At 42.4% G+C, this 9,492-nt stretch overlaps 1 pseudogene; it reads left to right on the forward strand.

Annotated features, from left to right (window-relative positions):
• Positions 1–711: 711 nt before the first annotated feature.
• On the forward strand, positions 712–2,661 carry LOC116893229 (annotated as a pseudogene).
• Positions 2,662–9,492: the final 6,831 nt, after the last annotated feature.

The following is a 9,492-nucleotide window of genomic DNA, read 5'->3' on the forward strand; positions in this document are numbered from 1 at the left end:
ACTATAACAAAATGCTGGAGACTTATTATAGTAAAAATAAAAAAGGCACTCATCATCACACACTCTTTGGAACTCAATTAAGTCACCATATGAAAATATACCACACAATAACCTCTGATCCAATTGATAAGATATAATTTGCCCATCTAGACAGCACAAAATCCTATACACACCCATCCCTTAAAAATATTCGTAACAACCTGTATCTATGAGCAGAGAAGAATCTTAACATCTGCCGCCATGTTCTCCCAGCTCCTCCTCCTCACTCCAGCACTCTCTCTCTCTACTTCTCCCTCCCTTCTAAGATCTCTGTTCTCGATTCCCTTCCTTCTCATCTAATGACAGGCCTTGTTTTATCTTGCCTGCCTTCACCTGCATAATGACATCAACCTATAGAGGCTGGCTAATTTAATAAAGAAGAGAGATTTATTTTTCTTATAGCTCTGAAAATCCAAGGATATGCTGCAGGCGTCAGGTGAATTTGAGTGGGGATTTCATGGTGATGTATCAAACTGAAGAAAAAAGATGTTGGATCTTGATAAGTTAGGATGCCTGAGATCAGGGAAGGGTCAATAATGATCTCCTATGAGGTTCTATCTCTTAAAGGTCCTATGAACCCATAACTCCACTACAATGGGAATCAAGTTTCTAAACCAAGAATCTTTGAAAAACACATTCAAACCATAACTAGACCATAGTAACCATGATGCCATGGGACTCTTTAACTGGTAAAAGAGCTACTAAGCAGGGGGGAAAAGGCTGGGCAGAGAAACAGAGCGCTCCATTCACAGCTATAGGGACCACAATATTTGTCACTCTCTGTTGGGTCAGAATGATCTCAAAATCAACATATGTCAAGCATGTCTCTTGACCAGGATACACAAAAGAATCTTCAGAGCATGGGCATAGAAGGGTAGAAATTATCTGCATGGACTTGAAGAATATTCAAAGGAAATAAAAATCAAACAAAACACATTAACTCAAAACTGACAACTTTTCTATTGATTATAGGTTCTCTGTGTTTTTCCTGCCTGTAGAGAGCTAGCTAACTGTAGGAAGAAAGACCCTTTGGTGTTCAAAGGAGAGAGAGATGGACAAGAGGTGAAATTTGAGGGCCTTGTCCAACTTTCATGCTCCCACATTGTCCCCAGACATCATAGGAGGCTGGATGTTGGGCAGGTGGGGTGAAGGGAAGAGATCAAGCAGACATAGGGACAGACACAGACACGGGTATGATAAGATCCTGGTGTGTGAGGCATCCTGCAACATCCTAGCTTTGGCTTGAAGAACGTCCCAGATCTTTAAATTCCTCTCTCAGCCTTCCAAGGCCAGCATTGTATGAACACCTGGTCATATTTACAAAGTGGGACAATGTTCCAAAGTTCTTAATGTAGTTGAGAGCTTTAATAACATTTGATGTATGAGCAAAATAAACTTATGAAGGATCTTATTTAAGAATGAAATTATTGCTGGTTGCTCTGTTGCATGCCTTCACACCCAACAGTGAAGAGGCAGAGGCAGGTGGATCTCTGTGAGTTCCAGGTCAAGTTAGTCTACACAGCAAGTTCAAGGCCAACCACTGATACACACTGAGACCCTGTCTTAAAGGAAAGGGAAAGAAAAGAAAAGTAAAGGTGCCCGCGGCGACTAATGTCCACGACAACAGACTAAGCGTCTGTCTTACTTTCGCCCCTTTGACAGGAACTGGAAATCCGGTTGCTCCAGATCACGTGATCAGCTGCCATGTTGCCATATTGACTGTGGTGGCATCTGCTCCGAGGAGGAGTATCAGACCTGCTTTGCCTCTTTAAGGCGTGGCTTCCAAGCTGGGGGAAGGTTCTGTGGATCGATAGGGGGAGGTAGAGGAGGAAATGGCAGTGACCTGACAGCGCAGGAAGATGGCCTCCTCAGCCTTGCGCAAGGGCCACACGGTTGCGGTTACTATGACAGAGCCTGTCTCAAGGCACCTTGTTATTACAAGCTTTATACTTGCTGACTCTATCATGATACCAATGAATATCATCAGTTAGATCGTTTCAAAGTAAAGGAAGTGCAGTGCATCAGCTGTGAAAAATTCCAACATGCCCAGCAGATTTGTAAGGACTGCAGCACACTGTTTGGAGAGTATTACTGTAGTATTTGCCACCTGGTTGACAAAGACAAGAAGCGGTATCACTGTGAGAGCTGTGGGATTTGTAGTACTGATCCAAAGGAAGATTTTTTTTTCCCATTGCTTGAAATGTAACATTCCTAGCCGTGAATCTTCGAGGAAAACGCACGTGTATTGAAAATGTCTCCCGGCAGAATTGTCCAATGTGGTTGGAGGACATTCACACTTCCCATGTTGTTGCTCATGTCTTGCCATGTGGGCATATCCTACACAGAACATGTTATGAAGAAACGTTGAAAGAAGGTTACAGATGCCCATTGTGTATGCATTCTGCCGTAGACATGACTCACTACTGGAGACAATTAGATAATGAGGTAGCACAGACTTCTATGCCATGGGAATACCAGAACATGACTGCCGATATTCTCTGCAATAACTGTAATGGATGATCCACAGTCCAGTTCCATATCTTAGGCATGAAATACAAGCTCTGTGGCTCCTACAATACTGCTCAAGCTGGAGGCACTAGAGTGTCAGTGGATCAGCAGTGAGAAGCCTGTCCTTGGCTGGAGAACAGCTCTGTGATGTAGATGAAGCTCTGTGTAAAAGACCCCGAGGTCAGAATGTGTCCTAACTATGCAGAGAGATGTTTTATACCACTATCCACAGCAGATCCTACCATATGTACCTGAGGATTCATGATCTCTGGATGGAATTGTAATAGCACTTACTGGATGAAGCCTCTGAGTGTGTGTTGATAGGAAATTTCTTTAGTGTCAAGTTTTGAAGCCAATGATGTTTGTCCCAGATATAGTCACATTCATCGAAATAATTTATATTCTCATGGGACTTTAAGTGACACTATGCACGCAGAGTTAATTTTTAGTTCTTGATAGAACTACATTCAGTTTTAACTAGTCTTTGATTTTGTGGGCTGTACTATAATTTTTACGTTCTTATTGTTAAAATCTAATTACATGTGCGTTTTAATTTTCTAAGACAGTCCTTTGGATCTGATACATACAATTTTATGTTATAAAGTACTAATGAAATTATACTGGAACAAAAAAGAAAAGAAAAGAAAGAACCCAATTATTTATATTTTATTTACATGTTGAAGTTGTTTGCTTACAACAAAACTTAAAAAAAAATTATTTTATGTGTCTGTGTGTCTTGCCTGCATGTATGTCTGTGTCTGTACACTGCATATGTGTAATACCTGTGGGGGCCAGAAAAGGACATCAGATCCCCTGGAACTAGAGTTATGAATGGTTGTAAGCCACCATGTGAAAGCTGGAAATCAAACTTGGGCCCTCTGGAAAAGCATCCAGTGCTTTTAACAGCAGAGACATCTTTCTAGCCCCCTAGAACAAAACGTAAACTGGCCCCTTTTGCAGACAGTAAATGTTGACCAAATACCCAAACCAGCCATTTAGTATATTATTGAAAATTCTCAAAACTAAAACAAGTGGGCCTGGGGATTTAAGCTAAGTCTGAGTTCAACCCCGGATGCTGTGACATATGCCTATAACTAGCACGAGGGAGGTGGAGCTAGAAGGTTCTCTTAGCCAGCCAGATCAGCTGAATTAATGGGTTACAGGCCCAGTGAAGACCCTTTCTTGAATAAAAGCTCATGTTCTTTGTAAGTTTGCACAGTTTGTTTCTTTATATTCAGAAGTAGTTAGGGCTCAGTACTTCAATGAGTTTGTGTAAGAAGGCGGCCTCCTGCCCTTCACCATGGAGGTATGCTGAGGGCTGTGTCTGGAGGCTGTGCAGACCGTATTCAGTTCTGAGATGGTGTGTGTGCTTATTAATCACTCCTCAGGACTTTGAACTTTACAACACTGTAATTACTGCTAAGACTTTATATTTGGACTTTCTGTTTCATTGGCTTGTGTTCCCTTTCTGTTTGTTTTATGACTGGGTTTGTTTGGAAGTTTGTTTTAAGAACCCTGAAGGCCAAGTTTGTTTATTACTATGTCTGCTAGGTGTGTGGTTTTAAAATGTTACCCCAAAGGAGTATGAACCCCAATGGCCTAATCTCAGTCAGGCCTGAACCCTCCTTTACTTGTTCCCTGAAATCTCTTCAAAGCAAATCCTAGGTATGAGTTAAGGGGTTTCTTGGGCTTGAGAAGACAGGTTCAATAGAAGAAATGGAATCAATTAGTTTTAAAGCTGAGCAGAGGCAAAAGAGAAAGAAGAGGTAGGACCCTGGGGAGGAGGGGAAGTGGAAGGTAGGACCCTGGGAAGGAGGGAAGAGAGGAGGATTAAAGTGGAAGGATAGGCAAAAGGACATTAGTCTCTCTCTCTCTCTCTCTCCTCTCCTCCTCCTCCCTCCTCCCCCTTCCTCCCCCTCCCTCCAGCCACATTTCCTCTACTCCTTACCCATTTTCTTCTTTGCTTTGAAGCACCAGCAACCCAGACTTGGTGGACAGAGGTATCTGTCCAGGAGCGAAACAATGGACGGTCCTTGTCCTGCCAATTGTGACTCCCTGGCCTGTCTTCCCTAGATGAAGCTTACTGGCGGTCCCAGGAGTTGGGGGCTTCCTCCTCTTTGTGCATAACTGGAAGAGGACCCTTTCTTCTGGAACACAGTCATTTTCCTTCCCTAGCTAGGTTTGGCAAGTGGGCAGCAAGAAGAAACTCTAGAGAGAGGGAGGGATCTGCTGTTCCTTGGAAAGATACACTCAGCCACAGAATGCCCCAGCTGCTGCCCAACAAGGGCAGAGAATCCTGCCGAGCCAAACAAGGACTTTTGTAAATGCCAGGCCCTTCATTAGTTGTATGTGATACTTATGATAAATGTTAGCCTGTTAAAATCTCTGAGATTATTTATAATAAAACAACCTTCAACTTCACCTAAGTTTAACAGAGGAACTCAAAAAATACCTATTAACATTTCATGGGAGTCTTTATGTTTTGTAAAACCCAGATCGAATAGTATAGTTCTGAGACAAAGTCTCACTATGCAGCGTTGTTTGACTTGAAACTCACAATGAAGACGAGGCTAGCTTCAATCTCATCCAGACCTACTGCATTTTATACATTTTTATAGCACGTATCTTTAAGGAATTTCTGCATTTTCAAAATGGTGTGTGTGTATGGGGCAGTGCTTGTGTAGTTCACTGACATTTTAGGTTAGACTTCAACAGTTATGTTTCAAACTTCCCACTTTGTACTCTAGGGTAACCTATTCATGCTGAGAACCCAGGGAGTTGGAGGTGCCTGCAGTGATGGAGCTGACAAGTAGGTCACTCTTCTCCCATGATTAAACTAGACAATCACAGTGCAAGACTATAGCCAGATAGTCACCAGCTAGAGTGGGACAAGGGGGCTTCTCAGGTAAGATCCTTCAGGGACCTGAAAGGGGGCCAAGGGAGGGCCTTTTAGGTCAGGGTGACTTTGGATGCTCTCTTAGAGGACATTCAAGTGTTACTGTGACAGGATATCATGCAACACAGGCAGGGTTTGAACTTACTTGTAAGCAAAGAAGACTTTGAACTATTGATCTTTCTGTCTTTACCTCCCAAGTGCTTTGGTTATAGGCATTCATAACCACACCAGGTTTATACAGTGATGAGAATAGAATCCAGGACTTCATACAAGTGAGGTATGTACTCTATCAGTTGAGTTACATCCTAAGCTCTAGACATTCATTCTTGAACAGAGATTCAAAGACCAACAACCCAAGGCCCAGCATAGTGAAGGGAAATAGCCCAACATCTATTAATACCTGTCTTTCATGCCTACATTTTTATAACATGTGTCTTTAAGGAATCTCTGCATTTTCAAAATGGTGTGTGTATGGGGTGGTGCATGTGTAGATATGTGTATGGTTCACTGATATTGTGGGTTAGACTTCAACACTCATGTCTTAAATCTTTTCCTTTATTTGGGCTCTGCAGCCTCATTCCCTGTCTATTTCTCAGCGAGAGTCCAGCAATTTTAGCATGCTCTACTTTCCCAGTTTTCTTTCTCATATATCCTGTGGTCTCTTGGCAGACTAATTTTTCCAGACCCAGCCCCTCCTTATCTTCCTGCTCCCCTCATGCTCAAAAGACACCCTGTTATCCCAGAGAATAGAAGGAAAAGGCAGAAGAGTTAACTTTCAGGGTACATAGTAAGATTCTACCTCAAAAAGCCAAGAGCCGAGTATGTAGCTCAGTGGTAGAGAGCTTGGCCAGCATACACAATATCCTGGTTTTATTTCCAGCATGGAATAAAGAAAGGATATGTGTACTGGTTGGCTTTGTGTGTCAACTTGACACAAGTTAGTTGTCATAGAGGAAGGAGCCTCAGTTGAGAAAATGTCTCCATGAGATCCAGCTATAAGGCATTTTCTTAATTAGTGATCAATTCGGAAGGGCCCACCCCATGATAGGTGGTACCAACCCTAGGCTTGTGATCCTGAGTTCTATAGGAAAGCAGGCTGATCAAATCATATGAAGCAAGCCAGTAAGCAGCATCCCTCTGTGACCTTGGCATCAGCTCCTGCCTCCAGGTTCTTGCCCTACTCGAGTTTCTGTCCTACTTCCTCCAATGATGGATTATGATCTGAAAGTGTAAGCCAAATAAACCCATTCCTCTCCAGCTTGCTTTTTGGTCATGGTGTTTCTTCACAGCAGTTGTAACTCTAAATAAGACAATATGTAAATCTGGCAGTTCGTAGCTGGGGGATACACTCAGCACTTTCATCAAGAGCACATGGATGGTCTATTTTACCCCTTCTCCACAGCCCTTGGCTGGCTACCCCATCATTACAAGATGGCCCCAACATGTCTGCATTCCAGACATGAAACAAATAGCTTCATGTACATTTATTCTTCCTTTCATGTCACAGAAAGCTTTTCCAGAACACCTCTCTATGGACTTGTGTTTATTCAAAAAACTGTATCACATAAACTGTGTTCTGTGTTTTATAGACGTTTCTAACTAGATGGGAGACTAAAGAAATAAGCATTTTTTTCCCCAGTTACTATCACAAAAAAGACCCAAGAGCGGAGAATTGGAGTGTTGTGTGGTGAGGGCCAACTCACAGTGTGTACTATAAACAGTGTCTCCAGTGAATTGAGAACCACCTCTGTAAGATGGTCACATTCTATTAATTTCACTCTGGATCCCTAGTTCCTAGGATATAATTTGTTTCTTATTAAACACTATTTGAAATCTTACAAAGACAGGGAAGAATACATGTCTCTGTATGAACACCTATAAATGGCTACCAAAAAAACCCATCAACCCATTCAACCATCTGATGGCGTGGTGTGCTGAAACCATAGCAGTCAGGGCCCATCTCTATAGGTTCCTGTGCATTGCTGGTATACCATTGACCTATAATATTTTTTAAAAAATTCTTTGGAGGAAAAAAAGAAATTGGGTAGTGACTTCCTAATTTGGATTCTTGGGTATTTTTTTTTTTTTATTAATTCCTCTGAGTTAATAAAACACTTGAGTAAGTTGGGACTCAAATGGCCATCAAGGAGAAAGGTCTCCTGGTATACCTTGAGAAGAGAATGAGTCAGGCCCCCTTCGACTCAAGGCAGATAGGAAACCTGGTCATCCCCAGAAAAAAATGCACTGGAGGAGAAGTCTGAAATAGAGGGAAGGAAAGGAACGAGGGAAGCTAGTTTCTGGTTCTGTGTCTTACATATCATGGCCTTCAATAAACTGCTACTTTCTGAAGTCTAGAGATCTTTCTTTCAGTCAGTATGGCACTAGATAAGGACATGGGTGGAAAACATTCAGAGCACAGACTGTGCTCGGTACTCACTATCACACTCTAGGAAGCCTTGATCTCTGATTTTGATCCCCAGCATCATTACAAACAAGGGGGAAATGAGAAGGGGAAAAAGGCCTCAAAACACATAAAGATCACTCCAAAGGTACAAGGGAGATGGCTCAGTGAGTAAGAGCACTGGATGTATAAACCTAAATCTAGGTCCTCATGTAAAAGTCAGATATGACTGAGCATGCATACAACACCAGAGCAGGGAGAAGTGTGGGGCTGTATGATAGGTATAGCAGAAATATGAGAATCTCTGGGGCTAGTTAGCCAGCCAGCCTAGCAGAAAAGGCAAGCTCTAGGTTTAGTGAGAGACTCTGACTCAAGGAACTAAGGAGGAAGAGTGACAGAGCAGGATACTTGCTAACTGCACCTCCAGCCCCTCTCCAGGAATATGTGCATAGAAAAGATTAATCCAAAGTACAATATATGCCTCATAGTTTTTAAGCATAGCTCTATCCTAGCCTTATATTACATAAAACCTAAGTTTTTATATCAAATTTCACCACCTGCCTACATTTGGAAGGAGAAGGCTGCTTAAGCCATCTGGTCTACCTGGGTACCACAGCACAATGCCCAGCATATAGAATTATTTAGCAGTGCTCTTAGAAATAAGGGGTCACAAGCTATCTGCCCACAAAACCTCCATTTTTATCAGTGATCTCTCTCAGACTTGCACCTCCTTTCTGGCCATTTGGAGTGTTCTAGAAACCCATGAGCTGGCATTTTCATTAAACAAGAACTTTCAAGAGACAACTACCCTTTCCCTTCCTGTCCATTCTTGGGCAAGCCAGAAATTCCCAGTTCACAACAGGAAACCAATAGCTCCGTGCTATCAGAAGACATTTCCTCTACTGTACAAAACGTCTGAGGAATAATTCCAAACGGGGCTTCACCCATTTCCTGTGAAAGGAGGCAAACCCACCCATCCTTGGCCTGAAGAGACCTGCCTCTCCAGCCTTCAGTGACTCCATGCTTTCTGTATCTTCTCCCTTGTCACATCTGACCTAGTACCCTGTGAGCACACCCACTTAGGACTTTTCAGTGTTCTGGCAAGGTACAGACCCTATGACTGAGTTGTACTTTTGCTGGAATATATCTAACAGGCAGCTATATCAACAATAACAACAACAGCAACAACAGCAACAACAACAATTTTAATAAAGTGCCAACTTGACTATGAGGAATTAATGACTGGTGGTGTCCTTGAAAGTCTATGACAAACCTCTAGCTGTTCCCCTGTTACTGACTTTGTCTGTGTAGAGAAAAGACCACATATTTGTTCGGCTTGACTGATCTATTCACTCTGCTGTTCCAGGACAGGTTTTGAGTTCTCTAAGAATATTCAGAGAGAAAAATGTAGTCTTTTCTAGTAATTGCATTCGAGTTTTTACTGCTAAGACTGGAATTGTTAAGAGCTGTTGTTACAGAAGGGAACATTGAAGCTTCAAAAAGTAAGAAACTTCTCCAAAGCTGCAAGGGCTGGAGGTGGTTCAGTAAGCAAAGTGCTTTCTCTGCATGTCTGTAACCTAGCTCTGGGTAGGTGGAGACAGGAGGATGGGGCTTTGTGTCCAGCCATTCTTGTCAGTTAGCAAGCTCT

This window comes from Rattus rattus, chromosome 2 (genome assembly GCF_011064425.1).
Source record: "Rattus rattus isolate New Zealand chromosome 2, Rrattus_CSIRO_v1, whole genome shotgun sequence".
Taxonomy (NCBI): Eukaryota; Metazoa; Chordata; class Mammalia; order Rodentia; family Muridae; genus Rattus; species Rattus rattus.